The following is a 15,535-nucleotide window of genomic DNA, read 5'->3' on the forward strand; positions in this document are numbered from 1 at the left end:
CAATAAGCAAGCAGGAAACACATAAGAGTCAAGATATCTTACCAAAAAGGGATTTAATATTATAAATTGCATGCTTATAAAATTTATGAAAAGCTGACTTCTGATTGAGAAGGGATTAGAAAATGCCAAAATAACAGGAATTCACCACTGATGAACCCAATTGCTTCTAGCATGAAAGCAGGTGATCTGAAACTGCTGAAAATCTTAGACCCGCTGTTTCCCCAAATAGCTATTTGCCACTGCCAGAAGAGATGATGGATCCCTATCCTCTGTCTTCCCAATCTCATTCCAATGGCTAAGACCCATTATATCCTCAATCATTGTCACAAAGTATGGACAGTAGTCATTTAAAATGTGAAGTGCTCCCACTTCCAGTTCTGGGTCTCCCTCTCTCTCTGCCCCTCCACTGCTCATGCTCTCTCTCCCTTTCTCTCCCTCAAAATAAATAAACATTAAAATTTTTTTTAAAAAATGTAAGTGAAGAGTGCCTGGGTGACCCTTTGCTCACTTTGATGTGTTAAACCTATCATTTATTTCACTGAATCGTAAAATAAAAGTTTTGCATGCATATATTATAATTTACAAGAAGCTTTATTTTTATATTTAAAAATACATTTTTATTTTTTAATAAAATGTTTTTATTTTTATTTAAAATAAAATAAAGTTTTATTTTAAGTTGGGTAAGCCTCCAACTTTGGCTCAGGTCATGATCTCACAGTGCGTGAACTGGAGCTCCGCATCAGGCTCTGCGCTGACAGCCTAGAGGCTGGAACCCACTCCCAGTTCTATGTCTCCCTCTCTGTCTGCCCCTCCATTGCTCATACTCTCTCTCTCTCAAAAATAAACATTAAAAATTTTAAAATAAAATATAAAGTTGTAACCTACATTATGTTTAAAACAGCAACACAAAGCAAAAACCTGTGAAATGTCTCTTGTCTTATGTTGTCTGTGCACATGCAACTGACTCATCTGTTACTGAAGCGTGTGTGGGTTCAAGGAGTCCCTTGCAGCCAGTTTGCATCTGTAAATCCACAGAGATTCTGCGAGCTGCCACCTCATTTCCTTCTCTATATTATCATAGTCTGGTTTAAATAAACTATATCGTAATGCTGAAGAAAGCAATAAGTCTTCCTCCAGTGCAGATAGTTTTTTCTTCATTGTTACTATACAGTAATCCCTTTTGAGAAAGTAATTAAGGTTAAATGTGGTCATAAATGTGGCCCTAACATGATAAAATTGCTGTCATAAAAGAAGAGGAAGAAACACCAAAGATCTCTCTCTCTCTGAAGGAAGATAAAGGAAAGGCCATGTGAGGACACAGTGAGGAGGGGAGGGCTACAACCCAAGAAGACAGTCTTCACCAGAAACTAAATTTGCTGGCCCCTTAATGATGGATGTCTAGCCTCCAAAACTGTGAGAAAATGAATGTCCATCATAGGTCTTGGGTCATTTCAAGCTTGATTATTCATTCCTCTTATACTTTGTCTTCATAAACCCCTTTGCCTCACTCCGTGATCACTTTGATGTATTCAACATATCTTTTATTTCACTGAAAAATCATAAAATATAATTTTTGCATGCATATATTATAACTTACAGGAAATTTTATTTTTTATGTACTATTATAAATCATATAGTTTTTTCACTTAGCACACAGTTGTTAAGACCCATCCACACTTGTGTGCGCATATAAAATCCCTTGCTTGTGATTGCTGGCTACTATTCTATAGTCTGCTTCCAACATGTGTAATTCACCCATCTTCCAGAGGTGACCTGCAAGGTGCTGCCTGATGAAAATATCACGTAAGTATTCAAATATTCAACTGCTGTCTTTCACTTGTCCTCAGGCTTCTTCTCTTTATTTTGGCTTCTTTACCACCTTTACCACCTTTTCTTCATGTCCTAATCATATCTTTTCTAACTTCCCTGTATTACAGACCTTCTTTTAAACAGCCACTGTGAAAATATATAACTCCCAGATAAATGCAGTCCTATTTTGGCCATCTGCATCATGCCTTGACATTTTGTCTTTAATAATAAAGGAATCAATTAATGTAGAAATCAGACTCCTCCTAAAAAGCACAATCAGGCAATCGTGGTTTAAATGGTGCTTTTTTCCTCTGTATATTTGAATAACAACATTGAAACTAACGAGTTCTAATTTAAACTTAAAATGACAAAAATGTTTACTGCCTATACAGCATGATTAAGAACATATTCTACCTTACCTTCCACCCCTTACCCTCTCCCCACCCCCAAAACCCCCGTGTGGCTCGCTCCCTCCATGAATTCAGCTTTAGCTGAATCCCACTGTGGAATAAAATGGGCGATTTTGGAGTCCTGTTTTACATTTCAATCAAATAAGGAAGTGTCATTTCCAGTGGGCATCGCAGATTCCAGCCTTCACCTTCAGTTAAAAGAACTCGAGTAGAGGCTCTTTCTCCTAACAGTCCAAAGCAGAGGACTAACGGCGTTCGGATTTCTTCCTATACATCACTTGCCATTGCACATTATCTCCCAGCAACAGCTGGTGACACACAGACACTGCGCTTCTAGGAAAGCACCCCTCGTCCCCCTCCATCTGCTTCAGTCCATTTACCTCCGAAATAGCACACTGTTTTAGCTGCTTTGCTTACTGCATCTTATCCACAGTGTAATTTAAATCCTTTCAGTTAGGAGAAGCAGATTTTGCGTTTTGAAGCTAGTTTTGCTTTTAAAGCTACCTGAGGTTGGAGGTCTTCACAACTTGAGAATCAGTCAGAAATTTTTTATAGGTCGAATGATAGGAAAACATACAAAATTCACATTGTCAATATAAAGTAAGGCTAATATGTACATATGTTTGAAAAGAAAGTATATTGATTGCATTTCTGAGGTTAAATTTAAATCTGAGTGACCAATTTTTGGTTTCACTAGAAAACAGCAAGAATCTGCAACTTTCATGAGGGCTGCCAGATCTGTTTCCATGCTCCGCTGCTCTTGAAGTGGCGACGGACTTGGATGAGAATTGAAACAACCACATCTTCTTTCGCTGCTTCGTAACACTTTCACACTTGGTCTGTATGTCCAGAACACGACTATAATAAGATCTGTTGTTCTTTATTATTTTTTTTCTCTTCTTAAGTGTGTGTGTGTGTGTGTGTGTGTGCGCGCGCGCACGCGCGCATGTGACCTCCTTTCCCACATATGATGAAAATACCAAGTTCTGAAGTCAAACTGCCAGTCTGAAGCAAGACCATCATTTTATGTATGACCTTGGGACAATTATACATGTCCTAAGTCTCAGTTTCTTTATCTAAAATACGAGGTACTTATTTTATAGAGTTATAATGAGGACTAAATCAAAAGTTTTACTTAAAGTGTTTAGCACAGTGTCAATCCCATTGTAAATGATCAAACATAAGCTAATATAAGTATGGCAGAAATAATGAGATATTCTTTTCTTTGATTTATTGTGACTCTTCCTTGTTTTCAAGAAAAGGGAACTTCATCCCTTATTTATGGTTTAAGGAAGTGAAAATAATACAATCTTATTTTTGATATTGATATTTTAAGAATTATGCTGTAAGATTAAGTACTAATTCTTCTCATAAAGTAATAAAACACATGAATAAGAAATTATGTTTTACAGTTCATTTTCCACTTCAAACACTCCTCTCATTCTTTTGTATTCATTTGCACCTTTGTCAAATAGGAAATGAATGTAAAACCAGAAGTTTATTCTTTTGACTTTCAATTTTATTGCTTGATCTACATTTCTAACGTTATGATAGTACTACACTGTCTTAAATAATACAGATTTAGGGTAAGTTTTGAGGGTGAGTGAGTTCTCCAACATTGTTCTTCTTTCTTATGATTTTTCTTTAATCTTTCTATTATTGAAAATGGGATATTAAAATATCAGTTTATTATTGTTGAATTATCTGTTTTTCTCTTTAATTCTCTCAGTTGGTATTTTGTATATTTTGGAATCCTGTTGTTAGGTGTATACATGTTTATAATTTTATCTCTTCTTGATGGATTGAAAGAAGAGATAAAATGAAATGTCCCTGTCTTTATTTTTTGTTTTAGTGTCTATTTTATCTGACATTTGCATAACCACACCAGTTTTCTTATGGTTGCTGTTTTGCAAACTTTTATTTTTATTTTCAAATGCTAATTTACTCTGAGACAGAAGGTTCAAGAAGGGGAGAGGAAGAGAGAGAGAGGGAGAGAGAGAGAATCTCACGCAGGTTCCCCACTGTCAGTTCAGAGCCAGACATGGGGTTCAATCTCACAAACCATGAGATCATGACCTGAGCTGAACTTGGCTGCTTACCAGCTGAGCCACCCAGGCACCCCAACTTTTTATTTTCAATCTTTCTAGTTGTTTGATTTCTAAAGTGTGACACCTGTTGACTGTATATAGTTAGGTCTTTTTTTTTTAATCCAATTTATAAACTGCCTTTTGATCAGATCGTTTAATCTACTCACACTTAGTGTTATTATGATGTAGTTGGATTTACATCTTCCATTTTACTCTTTGTTTCTGTACGTCTCATGTGTTTTATTCTTATATTTCTCCTTAACGTTTTTTTTGCATTAATTGAATATTTTTTAGGGTAACATTTTAATTTCCATAATGTTTTAAATATATTGTCTTAGCTATTTTCTTAGTATTTGTTCTAGAGCTTACCATATATATCTCAACTCATCTGAATCAAATTCAGATTTACACTAGCTTAATTACAATGAAATAAAGAAGTGCTGCTCCTATATAGCTCTTTTCCTTCTCCCTGTGTTATGTGCTATTATTGTTATATATATTGCATCAATATATGTTACTAACTCAAAAATAAATTGTTACAAGTATTACTTTTTTTGTCTTTTAAAGAAATACATGGGGCAAGTGGGTTGCTCCATTGGTTGAGCATAAGATTTTTGATTTTGGCTCAGATCATGATCCCAGGTTTGTGGGATTGAGCCCCATGTCAGGCTCCCTGCTGAGTGTGGAGCCTGCTTGAGAATCTTTCTTTCCCTCTTCTCTTCTCTCCTGTTTACACTCCTTCCCTCTCTAAAATAATTTTTAAAAGCACAGATAAGAAAGGAGAGTAAATATATAGAGAATTCAGCTTTGTTTCCACCTACCTCCTTTGTATATTTTTGTCAAATATATTACATTTCTTTGTTTTATAATTCCAACAACATAATGTATAGGTAAATAGATATAGATACAGATATACATACACATACAGGTATAGACGTACATATATGGATATGGAAACATATATGCAATTGCTTTTGAAATCAGTTAAGAATAGAAAGGAGATGTAACATGCATTTATAACAACTTTCATAATTATATAATTACTTGTATTCTTTGTATTTGTTGTCATTGTTGTTTTAAATTAGTGTGTAAGATCACTTGATTTCAGCCTGAAGAGAATTTAGTTGGGGTAGCTTTGTACATGACAAATAATTTTTCCCTTGTTGCTTTCAGGATTTTCTCTTTTCTTGGTTTTAACGTTTCTTTTCTTTTTTTTCTTTTTTTACAAATAGTTTATTGTCAAGTTGGTTTCCATGTAACACCCAGTNGGGAATCACGAGAAAATATAAACGATTGGGACCTCATCAAGATTAAAACTTATGCACGGCAAAGGAAACAACCCACAAAACTAATAGGCAACCAACCGAATGGGAAAAGATAGTTGCAAATGACGGTTTTAACATTTCTCTTTGACATGCCTATGTGTAGACTTCTTTGCTTTTGTCCTACTTACAGTTCATTGAGTTTCTGTGATGTACAGAATAATGATTTTCATCAAATTTGGAAAGAGTTCAACCTTTGTTTTTGTTCTCCTTCCTTCTATGTCATTAAAGAATTAAAACTATAAAAGTCAAACAGAAAATACAATGAAATATAATCCACAACTAAGCTAAAAACAGAAAGCTGTCATTTCATAATTTCTTAAAGGAGGCAGTGTGGTGAACAAAGGAGTTATATGCTAATGAATGTATACAAATAAGCTAGCGCTTTGTAGCAAAGTAAAATAAGGCAGTTATTGCATAGATATGATATGTTAAAACAAAGAACATAAAATATTTATCACAAAGCTAATGAATTTTTATATTTTGAAGAGATAAGAAAAGTGATTGAGCTACAAGCTAAAGGTGAACTACATAACTAGCTACTAAGTTATTATATTATTCCTTCTCTCAGCCAAAAGTAATGGACATAAAGATATTCAGTAGACTTAAGAAGAGTGGAGGACCTCAATGAGACTCTTAACAGAGAGATAAAAAACAAAAAAGAACCAACCAGAGAAGATAAACTCATTAATGAAATTAAAAATATACTAGAGGGAATAAATGGGAGACTATAGACATCAGGGATAACACCATTTTTCTAGAGGCAAGGGAAACAAACATGTTTCTGAGGCAAGGGGAAAAAAAACAAAAATAAAATTTTGTACTACAGCAAAATAAAAACTTCCACACAGCAAAGGGAATAATCAACAAACTAAAAGACAATCTACTGAATGGGAGAAGATAATTGCAAACGATATATGTGATAAAGGGTTAGTATCCAAAATTTATAAAGAATTAACATAACTCAACACCCAAAAACCAAATAATCCAATTTAAAAATGGGCAGAAGACATGAACAGCCATTTCTCCAAAGAAAACATACAGGCAGCCAACAAACACCTGGAAAGATTCTCAACATCACTCATCATCAGGAAAATGTAAATGTAAATCAAAATGTAAATCAAAACCACAATAAGATACCACCTTATATCTGTCAGAATGGCTAAACTCAAAACACAAGAATCAGCAAGTGTTGGTGAGGATGTGGAATAAAAGAAGCCCTCTTGCACGGTTGATGGGGATGCAAACTGGTGCAGCAACTCTAGAAAACAGTATGGAGTTTCCTCAAAAAGTTAAAAAGAGAATTGTCTTGGGGGCCCTGAGTGGCTCAGTCTGTTAAGCATCCGACTTCGGCTCAGGTCATGATCTCATGATTCGAGGGTTTGAGCCCCACATCAGGCTCTGTGCTGACAGCTAGCTTAGAGCCTGGAGCCTACTTCAGATTCTGTGTCTCCCTCTCTCTCTGACCCTCCCCTCCTCACACTGTCTCTCTCTCTGTCTCTCTCTCTCTCTCAGAAATAAATTTTAAAAAATTAAAAAAAGAACTGTCTTTTTAATAGTTTAATTTCACTTCTGGATATTTACCCAAATAATATAAAAACACTAATTCAAAAAGATATATGCACTCCTATGTTGGTTGAGGCATTATTTACAGTAGCCAAAATATGGAACCCAATGTCTACCAATAGATAAATGGTGGAGGATATATATAATGGAATATTATTCAGCCATAAAAAAGAATGAAATCTTGCCATTTGCAACAACATGGATGGATCTGGAATGTATAATGCTAAGTGAAATAAATCAATCAGAGAAAGACAAATACCATATGATTTTACTCATATGTGAAATTTAAGAAACAAATGTGCAAAGAGAAAAAGAGACAAACAAACAAACAAAGTGACTCTTAAATATAGAGAACAAACTGATGGTTACCAGAGGGGAGACAGTTGGGGGAAGGGGTGAAATAGATGAAGGGGATTAAGAGTACACTTACAGTGAAAAGCACTGAGTAATATATAGAATAGTTGAATCACTATATTATGCACCTGAAACTAACACAGCACTGCATGTAATTTATACTGGAATTAAAATTTCTTAAAAAAGAAACATTGATAAATAAATAGTATGATAATTCTTTAGTACTTAATATTACCTTTTTATTTAACTCAACTGAATAAATAATTATCAACCTTCAGGCACTATTAAAGGAATTAAGAAAAAGAGAAAGAAGAGCTCAAAAAGCTAATGGTTTAAGAAAGGATACAGATAAATCTGTCATAATAAAATATCATAAATGAAGCAATGAAATCATTCATAAGGTATAGTATCATGAGTGTGCTTATAGATATCATAGGGCTTATAAATACTTCATGAAGATGTGGACTATGTTAAGAAAAATAGGGGTGCCAGGGTGGCTCAGTCGGTTAAGTGTCCGACTTCGGCTCAGGTCATGATCTCACCGTTCTTGGGTTCGAGTCCTGCATCAGGCTCTGTGCTGACAGCTAGCTCAGAGCCTGGAACCTGTCTTTGGATTCTGTATCTCCCTCTCTCTCTGACCTTCCCCTGATCACACTGTCTCTCTCTCTCTCAAAAATAAAAATGAATAAATAAATAAATGCAATTTTTCAAATGTACAGGAAGGAAAGGTCTTTCCAAAGGACTGAAGAAATATGTTCAAGCCAACAAAATCATCAAAAAGTTGAATATATGTAAGGATTATGTAATGCTGAAAGCAGTAAATAACATAGGGGATATGATCAGGTCAAATAGGTCATCAAAAGACAGGTCATGAATAACCTTCAGTAAGATTTCGATTGTATATTAAAAAAGAGTTTAGGAGCGACCAGGTGGCTCAGTTGGTTAAGAGGCTGAGTTTGGCTCAGGTCATGATCTCAAGGTTTGTGGGTTCGAGCCCTGCATCTGGCTCTGTGCTGACAGTTCAGGGCCTGGAGTCGCCTTGGATTCTGTGTCTCCCTTTCTCTCTGTCCTTCCCCTGCTTGCCTGCATGCCCCTGCTCTCTCAAAAATAATCAAAAGCTTTAAAAGTATTTTAAAAAGAGTTTAAATGCTGAGAAAAAGATATACATTATAACATCCCATAGCAAACTGACATGATATGATTATCTCTTAACACATCTTGCTCTGGAAGCAGCACATAAGATTACAAAAGGTAGGGGCACCTGGGTGGCTCAGTCAGTTGAATGTCCGACTTCGGCTCAGGTCATGATCTCGCAGTTAGTGAGTTCGAGCCCTGCGTCAGGCTCTGTGCTGACAGCTCAGAGCCTGGAGCCTGTTTCAGATTCTGTGTCTCCCTCTCTCTCTGACCCTCCCCTGCTCATGCTCTCTCTCTCTGTCTCTCTCTCTCTCAGAAATAAGTAAAATGTTAAAAAAAAAAAAGATTACAAAAGGTAAAACTGAAAATAGGGGCCTCGTCAGAGAACTAGTGCCATAGTGGGTGAGTCATTGATGATGACCTAGGATAAAGCTTTAGAATTTTTGATAAAGGAAAGGCAAGAGATTCTAGGAGGATAGAAGGAAAAGAACTTGTTGACAAACTGAGATTCAATAGAAAAGGAAGTATATCCAGAATTACTTCCAATTTTCTAGGTTAGATTTGTGATGTCTTTAAGTTAAGGACTAAAAGAAGACACAAGTATGTTGGGGTGAATAAGGGAGAGAATAAGATTTTCCTAAAATATAATCTGCTTTAAATATCTTGGAAAAAATGAACAGTGAATATTCTAATTTGAAGTTCCAGAGAGGTAATCTGGGCTGAAGATTTAAATTTCAATCGGTCAGTATATAGTGACAGACATTTGAAGCTAAGGGAGAGAAACTAGTTATTCACAAAGAATGAGGAGAGATTTTTAAATGGAATTTGGAGAAATATTCAGTACATAATAGGATACTAAGGGGGCAAAATTATAGACAAGGAGAAATAAACAAAAGAGGAGCATATTGTGTACCAGCAGCCAAAGCAGAACTTTATTTCAAAAGGTACATTTACATAAAAGTACCAAATGTTATAGAAGAAATGTAAAATAAGATAATAGACTTCTTTTTTCCCATTGGATCTATCAATGTGAGAAACTTTAGCAGATGCTAGAAACCATAATGCAAATGTTGAAGAGACTTTGATGTTCAGAAGCAGAGCCAAAGAAAGTAGACAATCTTTATAAGAAGCTTGGTGGTAAATGGAAAAAAATACAATAAGGAAGAAAATAAAAAGGGAAAGAAGAGTCAAGAAAAAAAGTGCTATATGCTATGGGTTACAGAATTGGAAATACAAGGATAATGGTAAATTGGAAATAGCAAAAAGTATGAGGTACAAATATTGTAAGAATATGATATTAGAATATTATAATTTTGGATGATATTTACTGAAAAAATATCTTAACTCAGGAATAGAATACCTTTTTCAGTTATAATATGGGTCAAGATGAAAGATGTTAATGTACTAAGATGAAGGAATTGTGGCTTCTATTTCCTCTGTGAAATAAGAGGATTGAGTTGTACTGGATGAAGGCGTCAGTGGAGTTGGAGTTTAGGCTTCTAAAAATCCCTAAAGAAGTAAACTAGCGATTGCTCTAAATGTGGGGGGAAACAGATGGAAAATAAATAAAATCCTTGTCCATCCATCAGTGATACGTTCCCAGTAAAAATTTTTAACAATGCAGGTACAATAATCCTTATGAACATATATATGTGGTTTCCTCAAGATGTGCTCAATAGCTCAGGTGGAGAAACTGGATTGTACAGATAAATTTTCCAAATAGGTGCAAAAGAAAGACAAAGAAGCAATAGAAAACTCTTTCTTGTCTTATGCGATTTTACTCCCAAGGGATTTACAATTTAGAGAAGAGAATCCAAATCATTGATGTATAACCTTAGCATCAGATGAAGAGTCTTTGGGAAAAAAATAGCAGTGATCTAGGCCCTTATGAAACAGGGTGAAAGGTAGAATTGCCCGGTGCTGACCAAGTGTGCCTTTACCTCAGATCTTTAGTTGCTTTGTAGCTGAATGCAACATCATCTAAATCCTTAAGTACAGCAGACATGAAAGGGCAATGAAAGAAGGAAGATTGGCCTCCTTAANTGATTTTACTCCCAAGGGATTTACAATTTAGAAATTGTAAGAGAAATAAAAGAGAATCCAAATCATTGACGTATAACCTTAGCATCAGATGAAGAGTCTTTGAGAAAAAAATAGCAGTGATCTAGGCCCTTATGAAACAGGGTGAAAGGTAGAATTGCCCGGTGCTGACCAAGTGTGCCTTTACCTCAGATCTTTAGTTGCTTTGTAGCTGAATGCAACATCATCTAAATCCTTAAGTACAGCAGACATGAAAGGGCAATGAAAGAAGGAAGATTGGCCTCCTTAAAACAATTACTAAGATGTGTACCTAGGTCAAGTGGAGTAGAGGCAAAGGACGTTTCCTGTAGTTTTGTCAGTAAGAATAGGAGTACATATCATTGTATCCTCCTGGAGTATTTCAGGGATAGAGAGTTCTTTTACCTGTGCTCTGGGTGGTTCCATCAATGAGGTTTTACCCAGCTGTAAAAATATCCCCTTCTTATTTGCTTTTTTTTTGCACATAAAATATTGTTATTTTTTGTAGCCACACTATTCAACTATTACCAATATGTTCACGATTTCCAAGACTATAATTCTCATCCTGATACTTCTGTGACTCCAGTCCTGAATGTGAATGTTTACTTCCCCTACTTGAGTATCCCAGATATTTATTCAAACTCAGAATGTCTCAACTGAATCTACATTCTCAAATGTGTGCCTCCTCCTGTTTCAAAAAAAATCTCACTGTTCATTAAAATGCATCGCTCTCCATCTAGTCATTCAAACTGGAAGCTTGAAAGTCCTTCTAACTTCTAATTCTTTCTCAATTTCTAATTGATGCCAAGTCCCACCCACCTTTATTGGCATCAAAGCTCATAAGCCTCCTTGCCTCTACATGAAGGAGGCAGTCATCACTTACTGAAGCTTCCATCCATCCTCTTCCTTTTGCAAAAGTGAAGTAATCATTCCAAAGTCCAAAATGGATTACACTGTGTGCTCAGTGGCTCACGATGTCCTGTTCAACAAATGTGAAATTCCTGGCCCTTTGTCATCTGTTCCTTGCTCAGTTTTCAAAGTCTTCTGCTACATCATGGAACAATTTACCAGTGGTTTTGCCTAAAGTGAGAATAACACAAAGAAGAGACAAAAATCCTTGCACTCATGAAGTTTACATTCAGGTGTAAGAGACAATAAAGATAAAAGCAATAATTGCTTTGGAGAACACAGAGCAAGTTTAGGGAAATTGGAGTTTGGGTTCTGGAAGACAGTACAATTATGTATAGTGTAGTCAGGGGAGGTGTCATTGAGGTGATATTTATGTAGGGACCAAAAGTGCATGTGAATATAACTCACCAATTTCTCTTACCTTGCACTATTTTTGCACAGTACTTCTCACCTTCTAACATATATAAATTACTTATTTATTGCAATTATCTCCCTACAACTAAAGGATAAGTTTCATAAAACATACATATTTGCTGTGTTCATTGATTTCTAGTTCCAGGAATCATATCCATTCCAGCACATAGTGGCCTCTCAATAAATATTTGGTGACTCTATGTATGACATTGAATTGGACTTCAGCCACATTTGAAGAAAGCATTATGTCAAAACACAATCTAGGCAATACCCACACTCATATTTTGCAACATAACAGTTTGCCATGTAAACCCACTGTGAAAAAATTCAAACAGATTCTTGGCTCCATACGTTAGAGCCTCGTGAGTTAACACTGAAGTCTAAAGCCTGAAGCAACAGCAGCTGGAAAGGCATATGCAGCTTTGCTCCCTGACTGTTCAAGAAAGAGGCAATGCAGAAACAGAAAGGAGAGCATCAAAGATTATACAGATATCCCAGCAGCATTATTCACTTCAGTTTGTAATGCATACTTGTATCATGGCCATCATTCTAAATACCAGAGGTCTGAGCACTTAATTTTCCAACGTGAAAGTAATTTGCTCTAATGTTACAACAAAACCTCAGGACTGAATATCTGAGTTCCATTGAAGTCTGCTCAGATATGTTTCTGAAATACCTTTCCCACTTTTAGTGATTATTTCAAGCAACTGTTTATTGATTGCTAATTACATGCTAGACATAATTTCATATGCAGTCTTCATAAAATTCCTACAAGGTGGATTTTGTTATCTCTATTTTATGGTTGAGAGAATGAGGAGAAAGGTTAAATAAGTTGCTTCAAAATCTCATAGTAATAAGGTGTGGTGGAGATTTGAAGGTGTGTCTGCCAGCATTCACAGCTTTTACTTTTAACAAGTATTTTGCACAACCTTAAATTGCAAAATCAACAGTATCCTATTAATATATAATTGTAGAGAATTTTTTCCTACTTTTCTAGGAGAAAAATACTTCTGCCAAGGCGATAAAGTGACATCCCTGAATGCAGAAATGGGAAGTGATGTGCCATAATATATCTTTATACAGTATTTTTACCAACTGGAAACAACAGACATAAATAATTGTAGGATCACAGGTAGTACAATGCCATCAAATGATTAGGATGAGTTCTGAGTCTTTCTTACTCTTTTTTTAGTATAATTTATTTAACTTAAGTTCATATAATTTAATTGTTCCATAAAGTTTTACATCTTTCCCAAAAATTGAACATTTTGCTTGTGAGAACTAGAGGGTCCAGCTCTAGTGCACCACTGCATGACAGTTTGAGACTTCACCCAAGATTGTCGTTTTATAGAAATCAATTATTTATGGATTATTATGATATACTAAGAACTGCGTGAAATATTGTAGCTACTAGGCTGGCTGGGAATTCAGGAAAACCAGGAGTTATGGAAGAGCAACTCCATTGTTTTTGTTATTCACAGTTCATGGCTAACAGCACTACAAAGTTGTTTGGGTATTGTCTCTTAAGTTACCACTCCATGTTCTTTGTGGTCATGTTTTCTAATTTCCGGTTTTGAAAGAATAAAAAAAATCATTCAAATCCAGCTTTGTCTGTGAAATAAAATTATTAAATAATTTTGTTTTTGTAATTAATGGTTTATTACTGCAGAAATTATACATTTTACTATTGTCTACAATATGTAATATTATCTTTAAACGATATTTTATCACACATTTACTCTTTTTTTAAAAANAGGCGCCCCATATCACACATTTACTCTAATTTTATAAGAAGGGGGGGGGAGTTCATGGTTTGTACTGATCTTAGTCCTAATATCCACAAAATTAATATCAAAATCATGACAAGTAACTGATGGGTAATTAATAACTATGTATTGTCATGGAAAGAAATTGATGTTTAGTTACTGAGCTGTTAGTCATTATGAGTCACAACATATTTAGTAATCATTTCATTAAAACTATGTGATACTTTATACATATAAACAAATCTTTAAAAATACAAATTTAATGATCTGCTCGGCTCACTTTCCACTCTATTTATTTATTTAATTAAGTAGGAAACAACTGCTAGATGTCAGTCTCAAGTCTCCCTTTGAGGGTCAAAGATGTCTCTTTTAAGGTTGGAACCCATCTTTGTTGTGTTATTTCAGCATATTTGACATTGATATGACATCAAAATAAAAAGCTTTCACACAGCAAATGAATCCATCAACAAAACAAAAAGGCAACATACTGAATGGGGGAAGATACTGGCAAATGATATATCTGGCAAGAGGTTAATATCCAAAATATATTTTTAAAAATATATTCAACTCAACACCAAAAAAAATCCAATTAAAAATGGGTAGAGGATCTGAATAGGCATTTTTCCAAAGAAGATATACAGATGGCCAACAAACACATGAAAAGATGCTCAACATCACTGATCATCAGAGAAACACAAATCAAAAATGTCTTTTATCAGAGGAACCATCAGATCACTACTTGTAAGTCAACTCAAACATACTCAGAGGCTGACTGTACTAGTGAAGAGAAACAAGAAGTTTGAGCTCATCGAGTCAAGGATTCAGCATGATTCTCCTTTGTTCTCATGTTTGAACTGTAGTGCAGGGACTTCTACCCTAACCTTCAACTGTTGTCATGTATTCCTGTTCCATAAGTCCCTGTCTCCTCCCTTGAGTCTGAGTCCTGTCCTGATTTTCTGTTTGATGCCTTTATTACTTCAAGCCTGATTTTCTCTCTACAACTAAGGCCCCACTGATATCAATCAATAGCTTGATTTTCAGAACTTTTTTCTATTCATTCACTGAATTTTATTTAGTATTCTTAACGCCATACACTTTGCTAAATACTAATTATATAGTGGTGAGTAAAATAAACCATAATATATTGGCTCATCTCATGGCAGCCTTATTCCTTTTGCCACTAAGATTGATTGGTTACTACAATAATTATTATTATAGGTTGATTAGCAATTGTAATAGTTGCATGATAGAATCACACAGACACATTCAAATGTACAAATGCATGCACATACACACATAAACACACACAATAACTGGGAAATCCCGCACTACCATTTCCATATTCATTTAGGTATTGGTTTATAATAACTGAACATGTTAACATGTTAGTTTTGCCTATATGAGAATGCCCGCAGTTTGATAATTACATATTTTCTAAATCTGAATTCAGCCTTTTCATTTTATTCAGCCCTAAATTGTTAATAAAATCACTAGTTCATTTTGGCAAGAAGTTCTGCATTTTAGAATTTTTGTCACTTAATATATTTGGTTAAATTAAAACAATGAATTTCTTAAATAAAAATTACAAATGTCTATGAGTCCATATAAATTATGTGTATTATAATCTTCTGCAGCTGAATATATATAACATTAATATATATACATAATATAATATGTATATATACAATATAATATATATATATATA

General features: G+C 34.9%; 1 long non-coding RNA gene across 2 annotated transcripts in view; it reads right to left on the reverse strand.

The window, feature by feature from the left end:
• The window catches only part of LOC144227270 (uncharacterized), a 64,656-nt gene that overhangs the window by 45,951 nt on the left and 3,170 nt on the right, over positions 1 to 15,535 (reverse strand). For both annotated transcript variants that reach the window (XR_013333891.1, XR_013333892.1), the window contains exon 2: positions 11,624 to 11,820. This is a non-coding gene — a long non-coding RNA (uncharacterized LOC144227270). The remainder of the gene's footprint in view (positions 1 to 11,623; positions 11,821 to 15,535) is intronic.

The sequence above is a fragment of the Crocuta crocuta genome, unplaced genomic scaffold, assembly GCF_008692635.1.
Source record: "Crocuta crocuta isolate KB4526 unplaced genomic scaffold, BGI_CrCroc_1.0 scaffold223, whole genome shotgun sequence".
Lineage (NCBI taxonomy): Eukaryota > Metazoa > Chordata > Mammalia > Carnivora > Hyaenidae > Crocuta > Crocuta crocuta.